Source organism: Prionailurus viverrinus, chromosome B3 (genome assembly GCF_022837055.1).
Source record: "Prionailurus viverrinus isolate Anna chromosome B3, UM_Priviv_1.0, whole genome shotgun sequence".
Classification (NCBI taxonomy): domain Eukaryota; kingdom Metazoa; phylum Chordata; class Mammalia; order Carnivora; family Felidae; genus Prionailurus; species Prionailurus viverrinus.
The window spans coordinates 61,780,948-61,796,297 of record NC_062566.1 but is presented as its reverse complement, the minus strand read 5'-3'; positions in this window follow the sequence as shown (position 1 = coordinate 61,796,297).

Genomic DNA, 15,350 nt, shown 5'->3' with positions numbered 1-15,350 from the left:
AAACTATATATTGATTGGGCTTACATTTTCCTTTACCAAGTGTAATGAAAGTGGATACTATTATATATATAATATATATAATATATATATTATATACATATATATCAGAATCTACCATAAATTTTACAGTATTTATATAGAGAGACATCAGATACATATACCATACATACATATTACCTGATAATACATAAAAAACATTTAATTATGTTTACTTTCAAAGCAATGCCATCTATAAAACAACACAATATTATACACTTAGCTATCTCGACTCACATATGTTTAGGCACTTAAACCATGTGTATGCCTTTCCCCATTACCCGTGAGTGAGAATTTCTTCAGGGTAGGTAATAATTTTTTTCCCTACTCATGCAAAGCAAAAACACTAAATGGATTTGGTCCAAGACTTTGCAAAAGGGACTTTACCTATGCACTAAGGTCACATAGACTCTTGAGAAAATTATATTCCACCTAAGAATATATTTATAATAGAAATCGTTTAGTAAATGGAATCAAGATTTGAAGTGGGATGGTCATGCATTGCCTCTATTGGAGAAAAAAGAAAGTGTGATCATTTATTCACAGGCACAGATTCAAGCCAGATACCTATAAAAAGTTAATGGGAAGATTCAGAACCTCATAAAAAGCTGTAGAAGAGCATCCTGCCCCACATCAAATCACCATACGCGTCCGTTGTGCGTGGTGTACATTACGTCTGAGAAAGATGGAAGTTATGCATATAAAAGGCTACCGATATGTTAAATCATAGATACTCACCAGGCTGCATATGCACAATACTCAAGACACTCTAATCTGAGCATTTTTTGTGAGAACACAATCAAATGTACTTTGTTACATTTGATAGACCTTAGTGTTAGTGCTTTCCTGTTAGCTGTAATTTGTAGGAGGTGCGGATGAAACTTGCTCGGGTGTTCAAGGAAACGTAGACTTTCTGTACTGCGCTCCTCGAAATTGTTTCTGCCTCCACCCATTATCTGGTCACAATAGCACCCCGCTTCTAGATACCAAAATCTGTATTAGTAACCTAGGGCTGTATAACAGTTTATCCCATAACTTAAAATTTAGTGGGTTAAAAATAGCAAACATTTATTATCTCCCTGGTGCTGTGGTTAGAAATCCAGGTTTGGCTTAGCTGGGTCCTGTGCTTCAAGATTTCTGCATTGTTACAATTAAGGTGTCAGCTGGGGCTACCTCTCCAGGCTGAACTGGGGGGGAAACCTTTCAAGGTCACTCATGTGGCCAGTGAGTAGGGCCTCAGGTCTTTGCTAGCTGTTGGCCAGAAACATCAGTTCCTTGCTGTGCTGCCCCGTCCACAGAGCTACTGGCAACATGAGTCTGCTTCCCACAGGGCAAGTAAGGGCTCAGAGAAAGAGAGAGAGAACATGAGAGAGCCAGCAAGAGGGAAATCAGTTTTTTGTAACCTAATTTCAAAAGTGACACATCATCCCTTGTTCTGTTTTCTGTTCTTTAGAAGTGAGTCACGATATCCAGCCCATACTCAAGGTGAATGGGGGTGTGTTACACAGGGCGTGAATTCCACAAGGTGGGGATCACAGGCAGCCATCTTACCGGCTGCCTGCCACAGTGATCTTCTGTTTGGAAGGAATTCGCCACACATTTCTAATTACCCAGGAATTGTACAAACTTTCTGGGAGGATGGCATTTGATTCTCATGGTTTATCTACATCTAGATTATTAATTAAATCTGAGACATTCTATCTGTAGAGTGTAATAAGATCATACAAAAGTTTAAGTCTAGAAGGTAAGGGAAGATGTCCCTGAAGAAATTTTAACTTTTAAATTTTTTTTTAACGTTTATTTATTTTTGAGACAGAGAGAGACAGAGCATGAATGGGGGAGGGTCAAAGAGAGGGAGACACAGAATCTGAAACAGGCTCCAGGCTCTGAGCTGTCAGCACAGAGCCCGACGCGGGGCTCCAACTCACGGACCGCGAGATCATGACCCGAGCCGAAGTCGGCTGCCTAACTGACTGAGCCACCCAAGCGCCCCCAAAATTTTAACTTTTAAACAAAGACGAAGGGTAGTACAGTGAGCTATGCATGTGTGAATGTCCAGTGCGGGAAGAACGGCTCACTGAAGAAAATAGAAAAGAAAGAAGAATATTCAGAACCCCATCCGTTTCTCAGCTGCCACTTTTTCTTCCTCATGTTTATCTTTTGTACCTTGATCTGTTAACTGGTCCCACTAATTCTAGAATATATATTCACTTTGATATACTTTAAAGAACTCAAAATGTAATGAGTTTGTAGCCCCAGTGATTTGAAGAAAAATGATAGGACGAAGGAGGAGATGAGTTGAAGAAAGAAGGGGGAAGAGGAGGAAGACCAGATAAAGGCGGAGGGGCAACAGGGAGAAACAAGGTAAGAAAAGGATGCTTCGGTGAGCTCTGCCATCTTTGCTCCTTAGAGATACGATACAGGTGTATAAGGGAGTTTTCTCATGGAAAGGCACTAGAGTGAAAGTCACCATGAGTTTAATCAAGTTCGAGCTCAATTCATGGTCAATACTATGAAACCAAACCATTAAATAAGGGAGGTATTAAAAATCAGAATCGGAATCCCCGACTGAAATTCAAAACAAAATGAACATGAAGACTGGCCAGCATCCAGAATGGGGAAATAAAGAAAGGCTAGGTGACAGAGGTACCGGAAAACTGTCATAGAGCACAGAAGGACCAGTGATTCCAGCTCTGTGAAGATGAGGAGAATGTCTGAGGACCTCATACACATTTGTCTGCACCAATTTGTTATATGTTATACTTTTTACTTTTTATATTTTAGGTCTTGTTGATATCTCTGTCTCCATATGAATGTGGTTCACAGGTAAAAATCCTTCCTTCTCAAGCCACCTGCTCACTCACAGAGTTCTGAGATACAAAAAGATTTCAGTAGGGGGACGCCTGGGTGGCTCAGTCAGTTAAGCGCCTGACTCGTGCTCTCAGTTCAGGTCTTGATCTTGGCGTCATGAATTCAAGCCCCACATTGAGCTCTGCGCTGGCCGTGAAGCCTACTTAAAAAAAATGTTTTTAATAAAAATAAAAGATTTCTGTATAGACAGACTACCTAGTTAAAAAGGGGATGGGGAATGTATACTCTTGAAAGTCTTTTCATCTCCACTTACCTATAGGTCCTCTTGAAGCATGAAGAATATGGATCTACTTGCTTTATTAGTGTTTTCCATTCTCACATATGGAACTGACCAACATATATGTATACACAGAAAGGACCAACAGGTGAAAAAATGGTCTTTGTCACATTGTGAACTGATGAAAGTTGCTTTTTGGTTATATTAACTTATAGTCACTGTTCATAGAATCTTATATTGCTTCTATCTCAGAAACAAGGTCAATTGTCCAAAAAAGGCTATACAATTTTTGACATATCACATCAAACTCTCTGACCTAATTTCATGTGTACCTAGTTATAACAATTTCGTCATATAGTTTAAAACATGGTGTCTGGGGCGCCTGGGTGGCGCAGTCCGTTAAGCGTCCGACTTCAGCCAGGTCACGATCTCGCGGGGTCCGTGAGTTCGAGCCCCGCATCGGGCTCTAGGCTGATGGGTCAGAGCCTGGAGCCTGTTTCCGATTCTGTGTCTCCCTCTCTCTCTCTGCCCCTCCCCCGTTCATGCTCTGTCTCTCTCTGTCCCAAAAATAAACGTTGAAAAAAAAAAATTAAAACATAGTGTCTGGATATTCTTAATACACTTATTTTATTTTTCCTGCTTGTAATTATATTACTTCAGTTGACTTCATAAATTGCATATTCATTCATCCACACGAACGTTTATGGAGCTCTTGCCTATTGTGCTCTTGGGAATGTTACATGCTGAGACTACAGAGATGAGTTGGGCCCAGACCATGTCCTGAAGTCCAGACCATTTCCTCAAAGTGGAAATAACCAATAATTTATTGTTTGGGATCCATTCTTCATCTACGAACCTTGATGATGTTGTGCCCTTGAGATGAAAATCTCCAATCACCCTGGCACATATCCTTCAGAAACATTGTTCTTCCACTATATAGAGGTTCATGGATGGCCATTCAGATTATTTTCTTTGCTATTCCTGGATCTATCGAGATTAAAGTTTTCTGTTGGCACATTTTGCAAAAGGCCTTCATGCCCCTTACTCTCTCCTTAATATAATTCTGTAAACCAGCTGACCAAAGCCAGTTTTATTATTTATTCGTTGGAAATAGCAACAGAAGCACCATCAATTTTAAGATTTCTAATGATGCCATCAAAAGGTGTTGGAGAACTTCTCAAAGTCATCAAACTTGCTCCCCAGCTTCCACAGCCCCGGTCTACTCAAAATGTAAAATGCCGAGGGTGATTGTAGACCATGACTGTGCTTTCCCTCAGTGTTTGTGCAGTGAGTGTCTTTGAGCTAAGCCCTAAAGGTTGCCTCCATCCCACCTTTTTAGCCTTCCGTAGATACCACATCAAAAAGGACCTCTAGCGCTCTCTTGGAGTTTGATTCAAAACAAAGGCCTACGCCTGTTTCTCACCCTTAATTCTATGTTCTCTTCAAAACTTCCTGTTGTTTCCACATTATTGACTCTCCTCACCAGAACCTGCAGACCTGACAATCAGCACTGATGCACCAGCTATAGCCCTGTGTTCTCTCTGCATCAAGCTGGCGTGATTGGACACATTTCCTAAAAATTCCCATCTCCCACTGGGTTGCTCTTCAGCCAGCTGGTGGAGCTAGAAAATATCTATTGAAACGTGTAGATCATGAACCACCATAATTACCGTGCTCCATGGAACCAGAGTGTGTTCCATGGAGCTGAAAATCTGAGTGATGTTAATATTTTACTGCGGATAAAGTTGAAACATTTTATTTACCCTGGGAGCATTTAATATGTCGTTGCATATTATGAATCTTGAAGAAGAAAATATAGATGCATTATTTTTCAAAGGTATTGAACACGAGGATACCATCCTTTTTTGGTGGACTGGTGTTGAAAGTATTCTTCTTTTGGAAACGTTAAATAGGCATGACTTTATACTCCATATGCACATTATGGGTTTGGTAATGCCTGATTGACGATATAGATCCATAATGATACAGAAAGTTACTGGGATATTTTGACCAGCAGTGGGACAAATAGAAATGCTGTGATAATTACTTAACCAGCTTTGTTTGACATGAAAAAGGAAGCCTCTCGATCTTGAGAAGTTTTTTTTCACAATTATGCTGAAGAGAAGCTTTTGTGGTCACTTGAGGAACATCTTCTAGTCCTTTCTTGGTTCTTAGAAATCCTGATACCAGAGTCTCTGATCTCTACAACACATTCATATAAAATATATGACCATAAACATATACATATTTATGACATCTTGAATAATAATTTCAATGGATCTCATACACAGTCCCACATATCATTTACATAAAAAGGAATAATGACTGGTCTTTTACATATTACATCTGATCATTTGATAAACTTTTTTTGGTCTAGAGTGTTTGGATAAAGCTCTTTCTTCCCACATGACATCATGGCAAATAGACAAAGCAGACTAGCCGTTTAATTCCAGAACATAAATAAACGCTATAGATGGGTATGTCCCTAATTTTAGTCAGAGCAGGGGTTTTGTTACTACAAGGACGATAATCATAAAGTAAGAAATTTCAGATCCGTAAAATGTCATAGACCAGAGGAAAAGCAAAAATTTTTAAGGATCTTCTCCTTTAGTGCACTTAACATTATTAAAAATCATTCGGTGTTTATTCTATTGAGTATACTGCTTTCTGGAAAACAACCAATTCAGAAGTAGTTCAAAGGTTAGTTACAAGATAAACTAATAGCTATGCTAAGCTATTACTTTGTAGAGCCAATAAAAAACAAGAAATAAACTATATTATTTCCACAATCTATATGGTCAGCCCCAGCAACAACCAAATCAATAATAAAACATTTTTATTTAAACTTCCCCCTGATTTCCCCTCTCTGCTTCTGAAATTTTATCCCAACAGGGAAATCTCCTTGGTATATACCATAAATATAAAAAAGCAGGAGTGGACAATGTAATAAATGTTTTATTTTCATTTGTTAATAGATGCCGAAGTTCAGCTCACTTGTGGTTTGACCTTATTCTAGTACATGGACAATTTTTCTTAAATACAGCTTTCATATAACACTAGCCATCTCAAACTTCTGCACTCGCCCCAGGGAAATAGATCTATACACACATACATATGTACGCACACAGAGTAATTGCAATATAATATCATTTAACAGATTTTTATACATCACAATTCAAACCATACGCCCCCAAACATTACATGCATAACTACCTGATAAAATGCATGATACCACGTATGTACTTTATGGACTATCAGACAAAATTTTTTAAGTTTCACCACATATATTAACATTAATAACAATAATAAATGATAAAAATTGAATCTTTATTGCAGCGATTTTCATCTAGGCTATACATTGTAATCATACTCAGATATTCAAATTTGATAGGTTTGGAGTATGGCCCAGGTCACTGTGTTTATTTTTTTTTAATTTCCAAATGTTACTGATACAAATTTAAGGTTGAAAACCACTGACTTAAAACCACTCTCTGTGTGCTGAGTGATTTACATTCATCATCTCACTTAATCATAACTACATTGGGGAAGTTTTATTATGTCCATTTACAGATGAAGATACGGACCCACGGAGAAGTTAAATAACTCGTACAAGGTCTCCCAGAGCTGGGATTTAAACCTAGGTTGCAGATATGTGTATGAATGCTACATTTTTATCATATAACTTCCCAAATAAACCAAAATAAGGCTAAGACAAAGCTAAAATGGGTCAGTGAAAATTCAAATTAAAATAGCATATGATCTCCCCAAACAGTCCCCTTCTACTGGGTCTTCCATAAACCGCTCTGACCCTCTCCTGAGCTGTTCTCTACCCTACAGCACCGTGATCATTTCAAAAAGCAAGCAGAGCTGAGCTCTAACAGAGCCCTGAGCTCCAAATTCCCTGGGATACTCTCTGGGGTTGCTCCCCAGTTTATATTGCTATCCCTAGTGCATGATGAGGGCTCAACAGATATCTATTAAATAAGTAAATGGCACTGCTTTCTCACAAGTTAAATCTTCCTGTCTCCTAATTCCTTTAAAGTACTTCTTGGATCCTAACCCTAGCTCCTCCCTCAATTCCAACTGTCAGAACCTCCCCCCTGAAGCTCTTGGGCTCCTGATGAGCACCTGTATCAGGCCTGATTTTTCCAACAGGTTGCACCAACCACTCTGATTTCTCCCTGGGAGCTCCAGATTCCTCTCTGAGCGGACCCCCCAGGTCACCACATGGCACAGAAAGTGGGCAAAAGAAGGAAACTGAGGCCCAGTGGCCTTCTGGATTACAGTATAAAACTACACTCGAGTGCTTCTGTCCCCATGCATACTGTGCTGGTACAATACTTACATGAGGCTATTCTGTCTCTCCTCGCTGAGTCAGTTCCAGAAATGGGATGACAGAAAGCAAAAGTCATTTATTCACATGGCTCTGAGTGAGGACTAGACTGGAGAAAATGATGTGATTTAAGAGATCGGTTTCCCAGCCTGATTTAAATACAACCACTCACCTAAAATGGTTTCGTAGAGATAATACATGTGAGCCTGAGTTCATGGGGCACGGTAAGAATTAATCCTCTGTGACTTGCCTACCTTTCAAGAGAAATAATAGCTTATCCTCGGAACTTGGAGAGACACCTTAACAGAATTCTCGCAATTAATACACTAGTGCCTAACGTTTTAGGCCAAAACAAACATTTAATTGGAGCAAGGTATTTAAAAGTTTGGAGTGACTCTAGCGAAGAGGGGTTTTGATAACAATGGACAATATTAGTGTGGTCCCTCAACAAAGACTTTTGCTTCTTGCATACTATTATGATTGCATGGTAATCTTACCCAGCTAGTGTTTTCTTAATGTCCTGGGGAGCCTGATCATTGTAAATTACCTGTGACATCTCATTAATCCTCTTTTTCCTCACAAACGCATAATTAATGGTAACATTGACAATAATACACAAATTAGCTAAGTGACGCTTTATGGTGTTGGTTTTGATTAACGTCAGGAACCCAAAAATGACATTAATGTAATGCAGATCCCAAAAGGCAGTCTGCACTTTGACCCCAGACATACATTTTGTTTGCACCATCACCAAGATTAATCCTCCTCTGGATGAAGACGAGACAAAACTCTGGCCACTGGCAGTGTGTGCCGGGCTGTCGGAAAACAAACCACCTCAATTGCATTTGTTTAAGAAGGAAATCTTAATGCATAGAAAACAACAGCCTAGTGTCGTTTCCTATTGTCTAGTTAGGACAAAGATAAATGAGCACCTGTCATGATTTAGATCAAGTGCTTGTCTGCTAACTTCTATTATTTGCTTATTTATGGAGCAGTGTTTAATTAAAAGTATACCTCGATGATATGAACCACATGATAAAATGATTGAAGCTCCTTCTGCTTTCGCTGCAAATGGTTTTTGGAAATCAAAACTGATTTTTATATGCATTTCAACCTGCAGGACCTCTAACTGATAAATTCTTATTAACCACAAGAGGGTTAAAAAAAAAAATCAATGCCTGAGAAAATATTCTTTGTCTCTGACTTGAGTAACAAAGTGAAAGCACCAGAAGGAATTTGGATAAAGTAAACTTCTTTGCCTCAGAAGTCAGGCTCCTTCGCTGTGAGGAAGCTGATTCAGAAATACTTTTCACGAATTATAAAAGAAAGAGATAGACACCGTGTTAGTCACAGGAGTGTCTATTGCTGCATCACCAAGTTCTAAATTCAGGGTTAATCATGTGACTTTATTAGGATCAGGAACAGTTCCTTAATCACGATTTTCACGAGTCCATGGTGAGTACTGGATCTTTCTCACACTCTCAAGAGGCATACTTTGCTAATTTTGAAAACACACAACCTTCTAGTTTCTTCATGACAATTATATATAGCTGAAAAATCCTAATGGTATGTATCTTTTTTAAAAATAATGATAATAGTCCTTTCTTGATTAATTTGACATCTATTTATTATGGGCTATTTTTCAAAATGTTGCCACCACACCACAGCCCGGCTAATGATCATATTCCATTTCAATAATGGAATAGGGAAAAAAGCCATATTTTCATGCTTTTTTTCTATTATTCACATAAATAACTACCACTTGGAGAATGCTTCATGGACCAAAGTATATAATACGTAAAGTGATGTTGTAAAATGCTATAAAACTAAAATTGGAAAATAAAGATCACCAAAATTGTTTCTTTTAATTGTGTGTATATTTGATAAAGAGAAGAGGAATTTGAAGATTTAAAAGAAGATTTTCATGGCTGGGGGTTTCAATTTTCAATTATAATACCCCAGATTTCCAACACCACCCCCACCACCACCACCACCACCAAAAAATAAGAAAGCAGACTGCTTTACACCTGCTGGTGATAGCAGTTTAATTTTGAAAAATGCCTCATCTGTCTCTGCTTGTAATAGATTAATCATATGACTTGGTTTATCTTTTTTTTTTTTTTTTGGTTATTTAAAGTTGTAAAGAGAAAAATCTATTTGAAGAGACTAGGTGTTTCTTCTTCTTTTGTTTAAACATTATTTTAAAATCAAAAGCAGCTTATTTTTAAATTGACATATTCACTGTTCGTTGTGCCAAATTTCACCAGCACACAAACCCATTGTAAAGCAAACTGGAATTTAAGGGGCTACAGGGATTCCTACAGAGGTCATATTTTCACTCTGCCTAACTAAACCATAAATCGAGATTACAACAATAAATTATTTTTTATTATTTTGGCAGGAATAAGTACGGCCCTGAATTTTGAAAGATATTTGGGCTTAATTCATATGTTAAATAGGCCAGGATAAACCAGTGCTAGAAGAAATTGAAACTGGTCTTACATAGAGACCCGAATTAGGCACTCACCACCAGACTAATTAGTAATTGATAAATTTATTGTAAAAATGCAATTCCTTTACACTGCAAAGCCTAAGGAGTAGGATGATTTAAAGCTTCAGTTGTTTACAAACCTCATCTGGGGCAATCTTTTAAACTGAGGCATTGTTTTCAACGTGTTTTTAAGGTAACTGTAGTACTGTCTCTAACTAGTTAAAAACCTTCATCTCGCCACGAACCCACTTTCTTAGAAGACCCCTCTGTAGCAAACTGTTTGAAACCTCCCAAAGCGCCTCAATTTGTATTTCTTCAGCAGTTGCCATGAATATTACTATTAGCCCAAATGTATCACTTTCTCTTTTCAATTTTACTCAAGTTCATAGAGAGCAATCTATCAAGCCATAATTTTATAGAAATCTCTCTTTCAGGTTTAAACGCGGTACACTGAATTTTAATAAGGGCCACTAGTTGTTCCAAGTTACTTTTTTGTTGTTGTTATTCTAAGGAATTATTTCATGCAAAAAAAAAAAAAGTCTGCTGTGTGAGAAAGCATGTTTTCTTAAGTATTTAATCGGATATTTCCATGCCACAACACTTTGTAGACATGTTTTTTTGCTTTGAAAACGTATCTTATCAGGGGTGGTTGGTGTAAAATTCTTGTCTGTTTTCTTACCTTTGAATTTGAGCTCTATTTATAAGGCTCAGCTAAATGATGTCTACAGCTAAGGAATTTCCTTAACTAGGGAGTTTTACATGAACACGATTAATAGAAAGTACCGCAAGGCATCGAGCAGGCTGTCAATGCAGGCTTCCTGTACATTCTAACCTTATCAAAGTGTTCCCCTTTGCAAAGAAGAAAAAGATGTGACAACGTGGTTACACACGAATCTGGTTTTCTCTTTCTACTATTTTCTTCTAGATCTAATATATTTTTAGAATAAACAAAAGAAGGTGAACTCTTCATTCCTTATTTGTATATGCAAGTGAAATGGGGTCTCGTTGACTATGGAAGGCACTGGCCTTTCTCACGTGGAACAAGCCACTAGAAGAAAGTTAGTTTAGACGAAATGCAAATATTTAATCCTCGCATCTCTATTTTGAAATATAACATGGTATTTTCCATAAATCTATGTGCGATGACATATTTCATAACATTACATAAGGTTTTTCCAAGCATTTTTATTCACGGATGAACGGTTTGCAGAAAATCACAACATTGTACTATACTTCTCCAGCAAGTTAATTTTCGCTTTAATGTGAATATACAATTTATGGAAAAATAATAGTTATTTAGGTATGGCAGCACTTACCTGTTGCTGTGTGAAAATTCCTACCCTCAAAAATGTGCTTTTACTTTAATTATTAGTAAGCTACACCAATGCCTAAAGATTTTTTATGAACAGAACCTTCAATCTGCATTTTGGCTCAGGGCTTTCCTTTATAGACAACAGAAAATGGAACAGCGTGACATAAAGTCAAGTCCAAAAGAACATTTTTATACATGCCTCGACTTTGTTTTTTTTGGTAACTGCCCTATGGAGACTGTCCTTTATTAAGATTCTTAATGAGGGTTCTGCCTGTATTTTTCTACCAAGAATGTCAAATAAGGTTCGAAAGCAAATGTAAACTGTAACACAAGTGACACACACTAAAAATAGCCCTATAAATCTGTTCATTTTGTTTAGATAGTCTCCAGAGTTGTAAAAAGTGGGACTGCTCAGCTTTATTATTTGTTTTGGAAAAACTAATTCTGCAGAGAATAGGCCACTGATAATGCTATATTAGATTAGAGAAGATTTATTAAGACTGTCCCTGGATTTAAATTTAAAAAAAAAAAGGAAATTTTCTTCTGTTCTTATTTTCCGAATAATCTACGAGATCATTAACCGAGTAGACTCTACAACGGCGAAGAACTCTGCCCGTTTAGTCATTAGCACTAAGATTGGGAAAGAGTCATCATATTTATCTAAAATGAAATGAATTAAAATTTCAAATGTAGTTCTCATTCCTATTAACCTGTCAAATATGTTGTTTCCAATGTTTCCAGTGACAGAGCAACAATATTTATTATCCACCATACCATGAGTTTTTAAAAATAACTCCAGGAGAACATTTTTAGAACATTTACAAGCTGAATAGACAACTAAAAAAAAAAAAAATCAGACATTTCTGTGTGAAAAATAGCTATTGTAATTCACAGTGTTTGATGGAGGGTGTATTTTTAGAAAACCACGTAATTTGAATCTGAGAAATTGAGTGGCAGAGCAACATTGAGGGGGCACGAGTCCTCTCGTGTGTTAAGGAGGTTTGAAAAAGTGGTTCATTTTTTTCTCTTGAGAAAAAGTTTAGGGGGTTTAAACTCTTCCTTTTCCCTCTCCGCATGACAGTCAATAGGATTTCTTGGATTGGCCGGATGGCTTTGCACATAAGCCAAGACTGATTGTAATCTAAGGCTTTCTTTTTGGATATCTTATCCCAACAGAGGCATGTATAAACAGACAAAATGGACTAAAATGGGCTGGAATCTGACCTTTCCAAAGAGAGGCAGTTCAAAAACTATACCAACTTTTCTTTTGAAGGAACAAGAAAATTGTCACTTAACAGAGCCTTACAGCTTAGTTCTTTTTTTTTTTTTTCTTCCACATGGCCAGACTGTACACTCGAATTACTAAAAATATGGGAGTTTCCAGGGCTTTGGGCCTCCTTTTTTCCCCAGAGCCCTTCCCGCTGCACCCCCCTCCAAGTTCAGAAAGAAAAAAGTGTTGCTATTCATGTGATAATTGTCAAAACCATGATAAGTGCCAAACAAGACAGTGCCAAGAAATCATTAGTTCACTATACATCTCAGATTTCTGTAATGTTCAGTTAATGGGCCAGATTTCATCAGACCTTTTTTTCTTGTAAATTTTCCTTGGTGGTTTTTTTTTTTCAAGCCACCTTTTAAAAGAATTGTGTAAGCCAGACTTATAGTAATTCCGCATGACTTAAAATTAAATATTTAAAAAAACCTGAAATATTGTTTTTGATAAATTCTTACATTCCATTCTCATTACATACATTTAAAAATGCCTAATTCAGAAAAACAAAACACTGTATGAAAAATTTACTGGCCCCAAATTACAGCTGAACATTGTATCTCAAGCACACAAACCATAGAAGGAAGATAAAATAACCAATCCATCTTAAAATTTAAAAAATGCTTCTGATGCATATGGAAAAATAATATCCAGAAAAATTTAAGAACTTTTTTTTTCAAATCATCATGGTATATGTCAATGCAAAATCTTTTACATAAATGAATTACATCTGATGCTTCAGATACATACAGTTTCATTGTATCTTTTTAAACATTTCATTGAAAAATGTCACCATGAAAAGAGCAAATATTACAATGATAGTAACCAACCAGGATTTTGAAAAGCAAAGGAAAAGGAATAGTACAATTTTTTGTTTGTAAACCCATTGACATAAATAGTCTGACCTGTCACAAAATACCTTTTAAGCTACCGTATGTTATGTATAGACCAGTCAAAACTGATAACATTTTGCTTTCATCAGTTTTGTGTTATAATTCTGAAAACCTGAAATGTTTATTGTAGTGAGATAATACAATGTATGTAGATAGCAGGCATTCCCTAGACATGTTTACTCGAGTAGGAATTCATGAGTGGAAAACTGTTTGGGCTCAAGAACAGGGTTATTGCTTCTAAAAGGCAGCTCATGGGTTGTTTAATAGTATTTTAAATGTCTGCTAATGAGAGTCACAAAAAAGCACAGAAGAGTAGAGAATTGGTTCCAGAGGCGATCACACAGTAGTCAAGAAGATTAACATGCCACTAGGGGACAGCAGAAAGTCACAGAATAGGTAGTGCCAGAGAGACCAGAACAAAAGGCTTTTCTTTGTGAGAGAGAGAGAGAGAGAGAGAGAAACCAAGATGTATTTCCAAACCAAAATCCTTTACAAGTGAAGTGTTTGTAACTATATTTTTTAAAAGCAGGAAAAAATATTTGTAGGGATCTATTTTTAGATTTGCTAAGATCTGTGTACCAGAATGTTATAAAATATACATAACCATCATCTTGGCAAAATAAATTCAAATACGGACTATCCTGTTTTCTGCATCTGAGAGTGAAGGAAACTTTCAAACATCAGGAAAAAAAAAATAGCCCATTACAAAGCACATTTACCAAACCTATCAATGACAAAACACAACTGTGAAATATTGACATTTGCTCAACAAAGCTAAACATAAGCAGAATCCATTCCATTTTCAAAGAGGTAGAGGGACCATTTCAAGAAATAAAAGTAACTAGAAAATTGATCAAACTAACCAAGGAATCTAGAAATCCAGCTAATTACCCATACCCGTGATATAATATATGTGTAATCTTTAAACACAATTTCGATTATTGGTTTAGGCTGTAACGTAGTTCAAGGGGGACTGGAAATTTCAACCTCTGCAATGATTTTAAAACCTAATGCACATTCTTTAACAACAACTTGCTAAAATGGTCCTTTATACACCTAAGTGTCATTTTAAGTGCAACAGATTCTGCAGTCCCAGGTGATATACCTGTAATGCAACATTCTTATCAAATGACAACCAATCTCAGACTCTAAATTTTTTGAATTCGTGGATCACATTTCTTTGTTTGCTCTGCATAAGACCTAGATCACTGTCTACTCAGTTAATTCTCCTGTGATAAGGAAGGTTGATGAGTTTTGCAATCATTTTTTTCTGGATTATAATACTGCCTTTTACATTCTATGTGTTTTGGATCTTGTTTGGTGTGTTATAGATGGTACCACCATTCACTTAGCACACAATCACGGTTTTCCCATGTCATGAGACCAAAAGGCTGGCTAAGACTTGAGAAGCTACTTAGCCCGTTTCCCCATTACTTTTTTGTTTTTTTATAAAATTGGGCATAAAATATGGCAAATCTGTTTGTGAGTCGTATTTTTAACATTCAAGGACATCAATATAACAGAATTTTTAAAAAATTGCTAGCGGCTGGTATATATTGTACACATGAATACTTAGAATTCTTCTCCCCCCAACCAAAACAAATTTTTTATTAGAATTGTACATTTATCCCCAATACATGCCATACCCTCAAATCTCCATGGTTTTGTCTTTACCTGTTTTATCTCCTTTTTTTCTGTAGCATATTTTCCCTTATCATCAAGTGTTCTAACTCTTATAACACTTCTAGAATTCGGTATTTGTTGCATCCCAGATGGCCTTTATCCATAGATCACAACTCTTCATTCTTTGTCTCTTTTCCTCTATAGGTTCCCGTCTTAGAGATTTCTGCTCTCTCTTTTTATTCTGCAATTTGGATTAACTCCAAAACATGATAATAATAATTCCCTCAACACATTCTAAATCCTG